General features: G+C 39.5%; 1 protein-coding gene and 1 pseudogene across 2 annotated transcripts in view; both read right to left on the bottom strand.

Annotated features, from left to right (window-relative positions):
* Nucleotides 1-12,087, bottom strand: part of G3BP2 (G3BP stress granule assembly factor 2) — a 33,241-nt gene extending 21,154 nt beyond the window's left edge. For both annotated transcript variants that reach the window (XM_008693223.2, XM_008693226.2), the window contains exon 1: nucleotides 11,954-12,087. The gene's annotated coding sequence lies outside the window, so the exon portion shown is untranslated. The remainder of the gene's footprint in view (nucleotides 1-11,953) is intronic.
* Nucleotides 3,205-5,938, bottom strand: LOC103665322 (annotated as a pseudogene).
* Nucleotides 12,088-12,456: the final 369 nt, after the last annotated feature.

Below are 12,456 nucleotides of genomic sequence, written 5' to 3'. Positions count from 1 at the left end.
CCATCTACATATACAATCACGAGTATGGTGGTCACATCATCAATACAGATCAGAGACAGGCAAGGTAGACACACAGTGAAGGCAACTTTAACGAGATTATTCAATAAATTATTCAAAGGAGGTAACTTGGAAAGTGAACCTCAAATGGTGGATGAGGTAAGGCAATGCTAATGTGGTAAAAGGCTAAACAAAGAGCTATACAGAGGCTGGGCAGAGTCCATCTTTAGGTGCAGGGAAGGCTTCCACAGGGAATGATAAAACAAAAAGAAGTTACTCATAGGATACTTCTTCCTTATTAACTCTGATTTAAAGTGAGTCAGAATTTAGTGGGCTGGGGGCACCTGGGTGGCTCAGATGGTTAAAGCATCTGCCTTGGGCTCAGGTCATGATCTCTGGGTCCTGGGACTGAGCCCCCAGAGTTGGGGTCCTGGCTCAGCGGGTAATCTGCTTCTCCCCTTCCTCTGCTCATGTTCTCTCTCTCCCTGTCTCAAATGAATAAATTTCAAAAATCTTAAAAAAAAAAAAGAATTTAGTGGGCTAAATATAACTGGTGGAAATTAACCACATCAACATCAACCCGAAATATATTAGAGACAAAAGGGAAAAAAGTAACCTGACTTACCTATTTTTCAAGACACACTAATTTATTTGTTCTACACAAACTGCCATCTTGCCCATCTTCCCTAGAGTAGGAAAATTAACAGTGCAATACATAAGGAATGCATCAAAGAAACAATAAGATTAAATTATAAATGAACCACCAACAGGTAGTCTGGGTAGCTGTAGGAAGTTAAGACTTGGAAAACTGAGTAATACAAAGCTTGCATTTATAATTCATACACAGCCAATATAGACAAGAATTTGGTCAAGGGGAAAAACAAAAGAGCCAAATTATACATTCAGAATAAATGTGATTACAAGAACAACTGTGCTGTTTTTATTATTCACAGCAAAGTACCCAACTCTTAGGTAAGCAATTTCTGGGATTTGGGTCCTTTCATTTCTTTTTTAAATTCCTTCTTTAAATTTTTTTTAGATTTTATTTATTTGAGAGAGAGAGAGAGACAGAGTGAGAGAGCTGGAGGAGAGGGAGAGGCAGATGGAAAACCAGGCTCCCTGCTCAGCGGGGAGCCGGACACAGGGCTGGATACCCAGACTTCGGGATCACCACCTGAGCTGAAGGCAGATGCCTGAATAAGCCACCTAGACGCCCCTAAAAAAATTTTAATTTTTAAAAATTAAAACAATTTTTAAAAAAGATTTTATTTGAGAGAGAGAGACAGTGAGAGAGAGCATGAGAGAGGGGGAGGGGCAGAGGGAGAGGGAGAAGCAGGCTCCCAGCTGAGCAGGGAGCCCAATGCCCAATCCCAGGATCCTGGGATCATGACCTCAGCTGAAGGCAGAGGCTTAACCAACTGAGCCACCCAGGTACCCCCCATTTCTTTTTAAAAAGTTATTAAAAAAAAAAAAAAACACAACACACTGAACATGGGACAGAAAAAGCTTTTAACTATCTAAGGCCATGAAAAAGCTATGACCTTTTTGGATCTTAATTTTCTAAGTTACAAACTGAGATACGATCTCTGGTCAAACCCACAAAACTATACGATTCAACAAAGACAGCCAAGATTAAAGGATACTTATGTACAAAAAGAATCTTCTTCAGTTGGTTGTTAGCTCTAGCACCTTTAAAGATAAGAGCAATTATCATCTAACATCTTTTTAGATAAAGTAAAACTGCATGTATTAAACCCCATTTTTCCCATGAACACGTGAAAATGTGGAGATTTCTGCCACACTGGGATCCATACTGTAAAATTTCCTTGTTAAGTAAAAACAATTGGTCCTTTTTATTCATCCAGATGCCAACATGATTATATCTGGTTTCCCTCACTACTTAGAGCCTTAACTATTTCAGAGATCATCATTCTACTTTTCACCTTTATCTCACTTAAAATCCCCATATATTGTGTATCATCAACATTCTTTTATTCATTCTTGTTTCTTAAAATGATTCCTCTTCATTTGCCTAGACTAATTCCTGAAGCATATCTACTCCAGCTCTCATGGGAAATTGCTATCAATTGCCACTATCTTTTCTTAATCTCTTAATACCATCGAGAGGGAAGTGGAGGAAAGAAAAGTAACACATATATACACAAGAAAAAAAAAGAAGTCACATTGGGCTTCATCCTATAATATACTTCAATTTCTTCAATTTCAAAATAACTTAAAAAAAAAAAAAACCTATTATCAACCAAAGGAATTTTTGGTTCCTTCCTAGGCTAAAACTTCAGCTTTTAGTTAAGTACTTAGGTTTTTTGCTTACTTTCTCGTTAAAAGTAAGTTTGGTGAATCACAAACTAGTATAATGAAGCTGCCCACAAAGCAAAGAATCTCAGGCTACAACATAGATGTAATGTCTAAAATGAGCTGATAGGGGCGCCTGGGTGGCACAGCGGTTGGGCGTCTGCCTTCGGCTCAGGGCGTGATCCCGGCGTTATGGGATCGAGCCCCATATCAGGCTCCTCCGCTATGAGCCTGCTTCTTCCTCTCCCATTCCCCCTGCTTGTGTTCCCTCTCTCGCTGGCTGTCTCTATCTCTGTCAAATAAATAAATAAAATCTTTAAAAAAAAATAAAATAAAAATAAAATAAAATAAAATGAGCTGATAATTCTACTTTGTAAAAGTTAACTACAGGTTGAACAGTAAATGGAAATTTCAGGAAGGTAGATCAATATAATGCAAGAATAACCAGAATAGAGCTACTTCATAAATAGACAGTCATTGCTGGTATTTATTCCAGAGACTAACTGAACAATTTAGAGGAAATATAGTAAAATAATCTATGTCTAACAACATTAGATTAGGTTGTTCCAACACTAGGATTCTAAAAGTCTATTAAACAAGAACTAAAACCTTTGATTCCTACTCCAATACTCATTCCATACCTTCCTATCTGTAACAACTGAAATCCTATGCATTCTTTAGGACCAGATATTGTATCCCTGAAAATCATTCCTGATTCTTCTATAAACTATAACTGTCTTTCCTCTGAATTCTCAAAGTACTTGAGTCTTTATCATGGCACTTTCTTAATCATATAGTTCCCTAAATTACTAACTGTGCATTAATCTTCCTCAACTCTCCTCTCAAATATAATCTGAGCTCTCCCTTAAATATAATTCTCTGGAAAGTCACGTGTTTTTTTTTTTTTTTGATGGCACTACTTTATTTCCCTCTTAAAAGACCAACTGCAACCAAATGAAGTGAACATAACCTCAAGATTTTATCATCTTCGTAATATAACAAAATATGAAGCCTAGAACTGGATCACTTGGCCCTTTCTCTTATCTCCTCCCAGTTCAAAATGCTTGCATCTCTTAATAGCCAGCATTCTCTTAGTCTGCAATTGGGCTCAACACATTCAAGCCTCAGCACAATCTTCTTTGTAGTTTTAGCCTTTTTCCAGAAAATTGGCTTAATCTGCCCACCACAACCATGCTGCTTCCTGTCATAACACTGCTTTCCCTTGGCATAAAGAGAATCTTTGCCTTTCTTGTACTGTGTCACTTCGTGGGGCTGGTGCTTGCCTCACTTCTTGCAGAAAGTCCGGCGGGTTTTAGGAACGTTCACCATGTTTGAGAGAACACTATCTGCATGGGAAGCTGGAAAGTCACAATTCTTAAAAACCCACCGACCTCTCCTCAGTCTTCCACTTGTCTGCATCAGCATCACTGATAACCTCCTCCCAATGCTTCTACTAGTGTTCTACGTAAGGCAACTTTCCTTCTCATCAAAATGCAGAAGTTCTCAAAGTTCTGTCTTCTAACCTGGAAATTTCAGAGAGTCTAATGGCTTTAGCTCTCATATCTACCTAAATGTAAATCTAGTCTCTACCATGAGCTCAAATTTTACATTTTAACCCCATGCCGAATACCCACACATGCCCTCATAGGTTATATGCATCTCTCAGAATGTTTTCCTTATTTCTGTTAATGATGCCACCATCTTCTTGGCTAGAATGATCAATCCTAAGTGACTTTCCTTCTTTAAGCTCCAAACTGTGAAATCCTGACAACTCAAAAGTTTCTCAGATTTTGTCCCATTCTTTCCACTTCCACTGAATTTACACTCTACATCTTCCTCAAATCTTCCAAACTTCTTTATCACGTTCAGCATACATTAAATACAGTAAAATTCAAACACCTGCATTTAACTTGAAGTGTAAGGTACTTCACAGAAATCCATGACATTCATGGTCCTGACAAACTTTCCAAATTTATCTCCCATCACACTTTTCACCTCAATAACAAATTCTGTGTTTGAAGAGCAGTATGCCACTCACCATCATTCCCCGAACCTGCAATTTTCATTCTTTAGGCCACTGTCTTATTTCATTCAACCTAAGATGGGTGAATAGTAGGGAAAACACAAATTCTTCCAACATTTAATGAATGTCTACTATATATGTATCAAAAACTATGTAAGGAAAAACAATGGTGAACATGAAAGACATGATCTGCTGCTCCAAAGAAATTTAAAGTCCAGTGGGAGACAAAATTCCTAAACACAATTATGTGATAAATGCTACAGCCCTATCACAAAGAATATACCATTTGAAAACTGGAACAGGCGTAGAAATTGGACATGAAGAAAATGAGGAAGTATCTCAAGCCAAAGCTAAGAGAAAATTTTTAGGGGATGACTATCTCCTCAAAACCTTATGCCACCAAATCCTTCCCCTATTCATTCTTCAAAAACCTGCCCAAAATCTCATTCCAGTTGTACCTCTGGCTTTCCTAACTAGGGTCCACCAGAAAGGATCAACCGTTTCTTCCTCTTAGTATCATAGATCTCTTCTTTAGCTCTAACTTTTGCACGTAATCCTAATAATATATGTAAATGAGCACAGACACATCCCTCTCCTATTTGGAAGACTCCTCTATGCTAATGCTAAGCATAAGCCTGGCAGCATTATGCTTCCAGATGCTCAAGAGACATAATCTTCGTAGCATCCGCCATTGCTGTGCACATAACAGGATTAAAAAATCTGTTGAACAATTCTGATACGAAAGCCCTAAGAGAAGCAACAACTAAAATACAAAGATATCTCAGTAGTTAATGAATAAAACTATGGAGGAATGTTAATGAATAGATTAAATACATTAAGCACACAATTTCAAGCTATCTTTAAAGTCAATCACTGGGACGGCACCTGGGCGGCTGATGGGTTAGGCATCTGCCTTTGGCTCAGGTCATGATCTTCGGGTCCTGGGATGTAGCCCCAGGTCAGGCTCCCAGCTCAGCTGGGAGTCTGCTTCTCCCTCTCCCTCTGCCTGTGCTCTCTCTCTCTCAAATGAATAAATAAAATCTTAAAAAAAAAAAGTCAATCATCTACACTCCTGTGCTTATTTATATGTAATTGTATATTCGTACAGTCATCTACAAGAATACATACTACTCTTGTAATATGAAGTTAGAGAGTTTTGAGATTAAAGGTCCAAACAAATCAAACACAGCAGTTTTGGCACAAATAATTTTAAGAACTTTTAGAACTTTAAAATCAGAACTTAAAGCTCTGATTTTAGAACTTTAAGAAATTTTAGAAATCCCCCCCAAATTAGCATTACAACAGACCTACACAATATAGTCAATTTCTTTTCAAAGGTACCAAGGTAATTTTATCTTTTCAACAAAAAGATATGGGGACAACCTGACATCCACACATTAAAAAGAAAAGGAAGTCTGACTCATACTTGGCACCCACATACAAAAATTACGTTGAAATGGACCACAGACATAAATGTAAAACCTAAAATTTCTAGAAGAAAACTTTTGTACCCTTACGTTAAGTAAAGATTTTAGATAAAACACAAGAATTAAAAAAAAAAACACCTGCAAGTTGGACCTCCATCAAAATATAAAACCTTTCATTTAAAGTCATCATTTAGAAAATGAAAAGACAAGCCACAGTCTGAAAAAAGTATCTGTATAATAAATATATGATAAAGGACTTGTATCCAGAAAAAAACTACATCTCTCGTAACTTAAAAAAAAAAGCACTACTGAAGGCTAAAAAAGTTGGTATTACATGATTCTACTGATACGACATTCTGTAAAATGCAAAACTATACGATTAAATCAGATCGGGGCGCCTGGGTGGCACAGCGGTTGGGCGTCTGCCTTCGGCTCAGGGCGTGATCCCGGCGTTCTGGGATCAAGCCCCACATCAGGCTCCTCTGCTATGAGCCTGCTTCTCCCTCTCCCACTCCCCCTGCTTGTGTTCCCTCTCTCACTGGCTGTCTCCATCTCTGTCAAATAAATAAATAAATAAAATCTTTAAAAATAAATAAATAAATAAATAAATCAGATCAGAGGCCGGAGGCATAAAGGACTATAAAGGAACAGGAGAGAACTTCTAGGGTGATGGGACTATTTTATATCTTGACCATGGTGGTGGTTTCATGACTGTATGTTGACATGACTTCATGTGTAAAGTCATTAAACCACACATGAAGAGTTGGTAAATTATTCCCCAAATTTTAAATTTAGCAATACAATTATACTTCATTATGTCAATCATTTCATGAACATGTATGCAGAATCCCTTAACGCAATATACAGGAACCATGGTACTCTGCAACTCAGAATATCCAGTTCAAAAAAAGGCAATTTATTCAAAATTGACACCTTTCACTTATAAAATAAACAAAAATGAAAATTATTGGTAACATCCAGTATTGTTCAGGGTGTGGGGAAATGGGGTCTTCCACAATGTTTGTGAAAATATAAACTGTTACAACCTTTTGGCGATGTAATTTTGCAGTTTTAAAAAATTAATTAAAAATGAACGCATAAACCCGTAATTCCACTTCTAAGATACATTACAAAGAACTACACATACAACTGCACAAAGATGTATACTCAAAGTTGTTCAATGCCACAAAAGAAAATCAAGCGGTCTAAATATCCATCAACAGGGAAATGGAAGGCTATAAAATACAAAATTATGCACTCATTTAAAATAGGGGAAAATAAGAAAATCATAAATGTGGACAAGAAATACTGTCCACAAAAGTAATAAGCAAATTGTAGAATAATTTATAAACCCCATCTTTGGAAAAAAACATGATATAAAACGAACAAACACTCATGGGTCCAGGAAAAATAAAAAACGGCTATATACCAATTCTTGTCACCACCGGTAAGACATTAAATACTATTTTAAAATTTTCATTTAATATCTGATAACCTTCTAACAGATACATGTTACTCATTAGAAAACATGGCTCTAGGGTAGGGGTGCCTGGCTGGCTCAGTGGGTAGAGCAAGCAACTCTTAATCTGGGGGTTGTGAGTGTAAGCCCACACAGACGTAGAGATTACTAAAAGAAATAAATAAACTTAAAAAAAAAAAAAAGAAATGAAAACATGACTCTACAATAAAGGCCAAGAGTGTGAGAATTCATTTACCACTACTAGTAAAACAAAAAGGCAATCCCTGACATTAAGCCTACATTAGTGACAATTTATGGTTAAAGTTTAAGTGTGCTTAAATATTACCAACTAATTGAAGATAGCACTGAGGAGGCTGAGATGGGGAAAACAGACTAATACCATGCTGGTATTAAACTGAGCAGTTGCGTACAGAATGAGTAATAACGAAAAGGGTACTGAAAATAAAAAATAAAAAAAAAAAAAAGAAAAGAAAAAAGAAAAACTTACTGCCTAGGATCCTAGGGTGCACTCTCCAAGGTTCCCAAAAGCTGATTTAAAAAATCTTTGATACGCTTACCTGATAAAATACTATTTTTGGTAACCTGATATTAACAGTCTTAGAAACAAAAATACAATGAACCGAACCCTGACTATAACATAAAACATCAATTCATATGCAGTCATTAAAATACTTGAAAGACAATAAAACCATCGAAGAAAACACTGAACACAGTATAAAATTTATAAGTAAGGTATGATTTCAATAATGTACAGGCTACGCATGCACTTGGGCAAGAAAATGAAATTAATTTTTTAGATCTACTATAACAAAATAGTTTTCAGAGCAGATTACAATGGAAAAGACATGGTAATACAAGCAAAATAATGTCGTATTCCATCAGTTATCCTTAATCTTGGGGATCTCTGAAACGGCATCTCCATTCTCATTAAAGGAATTTCTCCATACAGTGATAAAATGGCTAGATCTACATAAATCATAGACTCCAACTACTACTGTTAACTTCAAACACCTGGCTGCAACCACAATCTATAAGCATCAAAATGCACAATCAAAAATTCACTTTGAGGAACCTGGAGTGTCCTGACCACCATTTATAAAGAGTGATAACTGTAGCATCTTTGGTCAAGTAGTTTGGGGGCAGGGGACGGGACTTTCACTCACTGCAAATTACTGACATGAAATTTCATGCCACATTTTGATGCCATTTCAATGCTTGGAAAAAATAGTCAAAATGAAAATTGCAAAGAAGCTGAGACACTATGCCATCTTATTTAAAAAAAAAATCAGGAAACCAAAAGAAAATTTTTAAATCTACGAAAATATTATTTCAGCACTGTAAAGTTACATGTACTGTATCTTGATTTCTATAAAAAGAATAAGATCTCTAGTAACAGGATGCAGTTCTTTACAAGTAAGAAACCATGTTACCAAAGGCCATGTCTCTGCTAGGACACAGATTATCTCTACTACTGGATACTTAACTCCTTTTCCTCTCTAGAGCCCCTTACTCAGAGCGGGTATCACATTAGTCAAGCCCAGGCCCTTTCTCACTAAGCCACGGACTATTCCCAAACTCAACACATAACCTCATATTAAAACTGGAACTTTCTGCAACTCCAGATCTCTTTACTAATCAAAACAGCAAGGAACCTTTTTAAGATTTTTTTAAACTTTTAAGTAATCCCTAAACCCAAAGTGGGGCTGGAACTCACAACCGTGAGATCAAGAGTCCCGTGTTCTACCAGGCCAGCCAGTCGCCCCCAACAATGAATAGCTCTTTAAAGCAGAAACCTTCAATTTGTTGTGGCAGTCCATTGAATGAAAGTATCACAAACAAGATCTAAGTACCAGTGGTAGAAATAAATAAAAGGTAGTTGTGGATTAAGTAAAGTAAGCCTTTTCTTTTCTCAGACCCTAAAGTAAAGGAAGCAAATTTCAAAGTTCAGAAGCTCTTAAAATTGACCAAGCATTATGAAAAGAAAAAGCTGCACCAGGAAAATAAAAGCACACATTTATATTACCCTTTAAAGTTTAACACGTAACCTACATGTTCCTTCATCTCCTTGAAACAGATAGGATATTTAACTTCATTTAGAGAAAAGGAAACTGATGGTTAGGGAGCCTACGGAAAGGAGTTTACAAGATCCCTCAGTTATAGTCATGAGAGAGGATTTGAAATCAGATCTCCTGTCTCTAGTGATATTTTCATTATACCTGGTTAAGAACCATCACTTTAGAAGAACAGCTATGGAGGCAAGAATATAAAAATCTTCTGAAGTCCAACTGCCAGCTTATTTGATACTGCTGGGAGGAGCGAAAAGGAAAGGGCAGTAACATAATACAACAAAAATCCAAGAGTCATCCAAAATATCTGCAATGATGTACTAAAATAAGGTAAACTATCTAGAAGTTAAAAGATATGAATAAACTGAAGATATGAACAGCCATCAAGAAACTGATTCTATTGCTTCTGAAGCCAGTCCAGAGTTCTGGGATAAGAACCGATTTGTCCTAGCAGCTCTTAAACAAGCGTCTACCGATGGAGAGTAACTAAGTCATGTTTGTCAATTAAATTCTACTGAATTTAACTTCAGAAGCAACCCTTAAGTTTGTACCTATCAAACCCAGCCTTGAAAAGGGGTCATTCTCCACCTCTGTATCAACACAGTGTAAAACATGGGCAGTATTAAAGTAACCTAAGAAAGAATTAATGTTCGATACTGATAATGGGTAATCAATAGCAATAATTTTGCAGGATAAGAAAACTGTTAAGAATCTTAACACACCATTAGTATTTACAGATTTTCAGCAACTGATATAGAAATTTTCATTTCTGATCTCTCATAAGTAAAATATGGATAAAGAGTATTTCCTGCTACCAACAGCGCCAATATTACTGAAACTCAAGAATCGAACTAATGAACACTAAATTAGAATATCAAATTATTTAAAGACTTTTCTTCTTCTCCTTTCTTCTGCTTCTGATCCCTAAGTACCCCACGAATATTCTGGTTTTCTCCACTCTTAAGACTTGTTCACCACTAATATTTCAACCCCAAATATTTAAAAACCTGAACCATAACAACTCCGAACAAGCAATCCATTTGAGGTCCTTATCCTCGCAATTCCTTGATAGCGTTTCAGAACTAAACAGCCTCTAGAGACTAAATCATAACACAGGAATACACATGACTAATCCCCCAAATTTAAGAAAATAGGAAGGTAATATCACCAAAGAAACTACACATAATCCGGTTCTAAGAAGTTCAAGCTAATCATACCGTGTATCTTTTAAAACCAGGAATTTTGGACATCAAAAGGACCACTGGATACTACCAAGGCCAAGTGTTTACTTACAAACTTTGTTCACATGCCTAAGGCTATATTAACTGCCTAATATGGAGCTTAGACAAGGAATCCCCATCTTCTTTCCCTCTAACATACGGGGCTCCCTAACTGCAGTTGATGGTTCACGGATCCAGGTACCGGCAATGCTAACATTTGGAGGACTAGCACGGTATGTGGAGCCTTGAACCTAAAAACAGTATTTTAACCCAAGTTGAAATCTTAACTTGGGGAGAGGAGGGTCAACTTTGCTATCATTCCAGCTTCGGTGCACGAGTTTTGTTGTTGTTGTTTTTTAAAGGGAGCAAAGGCACCTACCCTCAAATAAATTTAAAAAAAAAATCTGTTAAGAAATTAGGTATGCCTTGGGGGGAAAAATGATCTATGCGGAAAACTGAAGATGCAAATCTATATTCGCTCTAAATCGGCACAGAGCCATCTTAAGAAATCTGCTTTTAAAGACGCAGATAAAATTCGATCAGATTCGACTAACAAAAATCAACACGATCTAGGGAAGCTTATGTTTTTCTCGTTGACTATCCTTCCACTGCCCCCCCCCCCTAAAGTGGGGGAAGAGGAAGAAACCCATTTCCAAAAGCACTCAAACATCTTTTCTATTCGCGGGTCAATACAGGATTGTCTGCATAAAAAGAGCAGGAAAAAGGTGTACGTTATATACAGCCAGGGTTTCTGAACACGTTAGGGATAAACCCGAGAGGGGCCAAAGACCGAGGAACACTAGGTACTGGGTAAGCAAAGCGGCGGCTGCCTTCAAACCCGGATTCTGTTTCGGTGCAGAGAAATGGTGCCCGGAGGCCGCTACTTTCGCATCTGCGTCGCTTCTGCCTCCGCCGACACAGCCTCTTTTCCCCTCCCCCACGGGCGGGGCGGCGACGGCCTCCCCGCTCCCTTAGAACCGGGAATAAGAGACGCAAACGACTCGGAGACAAGGCTGGTGGGCTCCCCACCCTAAAACATCCTCTCCAGAAAGCCTACTCCTCCACGTCCCGTATTAAGCCTCCACCAGCGCGCCTTTCGGAGCTGCTGCGTCTCCGGTCCCAGCTCGCCACCTCATCTCCAACAAATCCGGGCCCCACCTGTGCCCTCCGGGCCCTTCGTCCGCACAACGCGCGCCGGTCACCTCCCTTCCCACGCGGCCTCCCATCCCTCACCTGAGAGGAAAGGCTTGACTTCTTTCACGCACACACGGCAGCGTAGGCAGCCGGCAAGAACAATGTCTCTCTCTGCCGCGACACCTCCGACACTACGGCTCACGCACAGGACGGTTGCCTCGAGCCGCGGCGCGCGAAGGGAATGTCCCCTTCCGACCACCACACAGACCTCCCTTCCCGGCCCCCGTACACACCTCCAACCAACAGCGGCGGCGGGTACGTCGCGCGGAGGTCAGCAGGAGAGTCGCCGAGGACAGGCTGCAGCGGATTCTTCTCGCTCGCCGCACCCTCCCTCCGACAAACCTCAAGCCTCGGAAGCCGGAGAGCCGCGAGCTCGTTTCCCTTACAACCACCTCCTCCCGGGCGCCAGGCTCTGCGGCGAGCGACAAGGAACACGGACGTCCCGCCCCCTTTGCCGCCGCCCCCTCTTATTGTTTTACCCCTGCCGAAAGGGCTGGGGAACCCCCCAGCACGGCTTTAGCCAATCACGCATCTCCTTCGCGAGCTAGACCCAACCTTCTCGCGTTTCTCTGCGGAGCACGCGCAGAACGCCGCCGCGCTCACGTACTCTCGCGCCCAGAAAGCCGGGGAACCGGAACCGGCCTGAAGCCGCGGCGAGAGTCCGCTGATTTGACGTCACAAGGAGGCTGCCTTTCTACTGCCCTACGGCTCTGGCCTTGCCGCCCTTCGAGATCGC

The sequence above is a fragment of the Ursus maritimus genome, unplaced genomic scaffold (genome assembly GCF_017311325.1).
Source record: "Ursus maritimus isolate PB19 unplaced genomic scaffold, ASM1731132v1 scaffold_8, whole genome shotgun sequence".
In the NCBI taxonomy this organism is placed as follows: domain Eukaryota; kingdom Metazoa; phylum Chordata; class Mammalia; order Carnivora; family Ursidae; genus Ursus; species Ursus maritimus.
The sequence above is the reverse complement of the archived record's forward strand: the minus strand, read 5'-3'. Positions and strand labels throughout refer to the sequence as shown.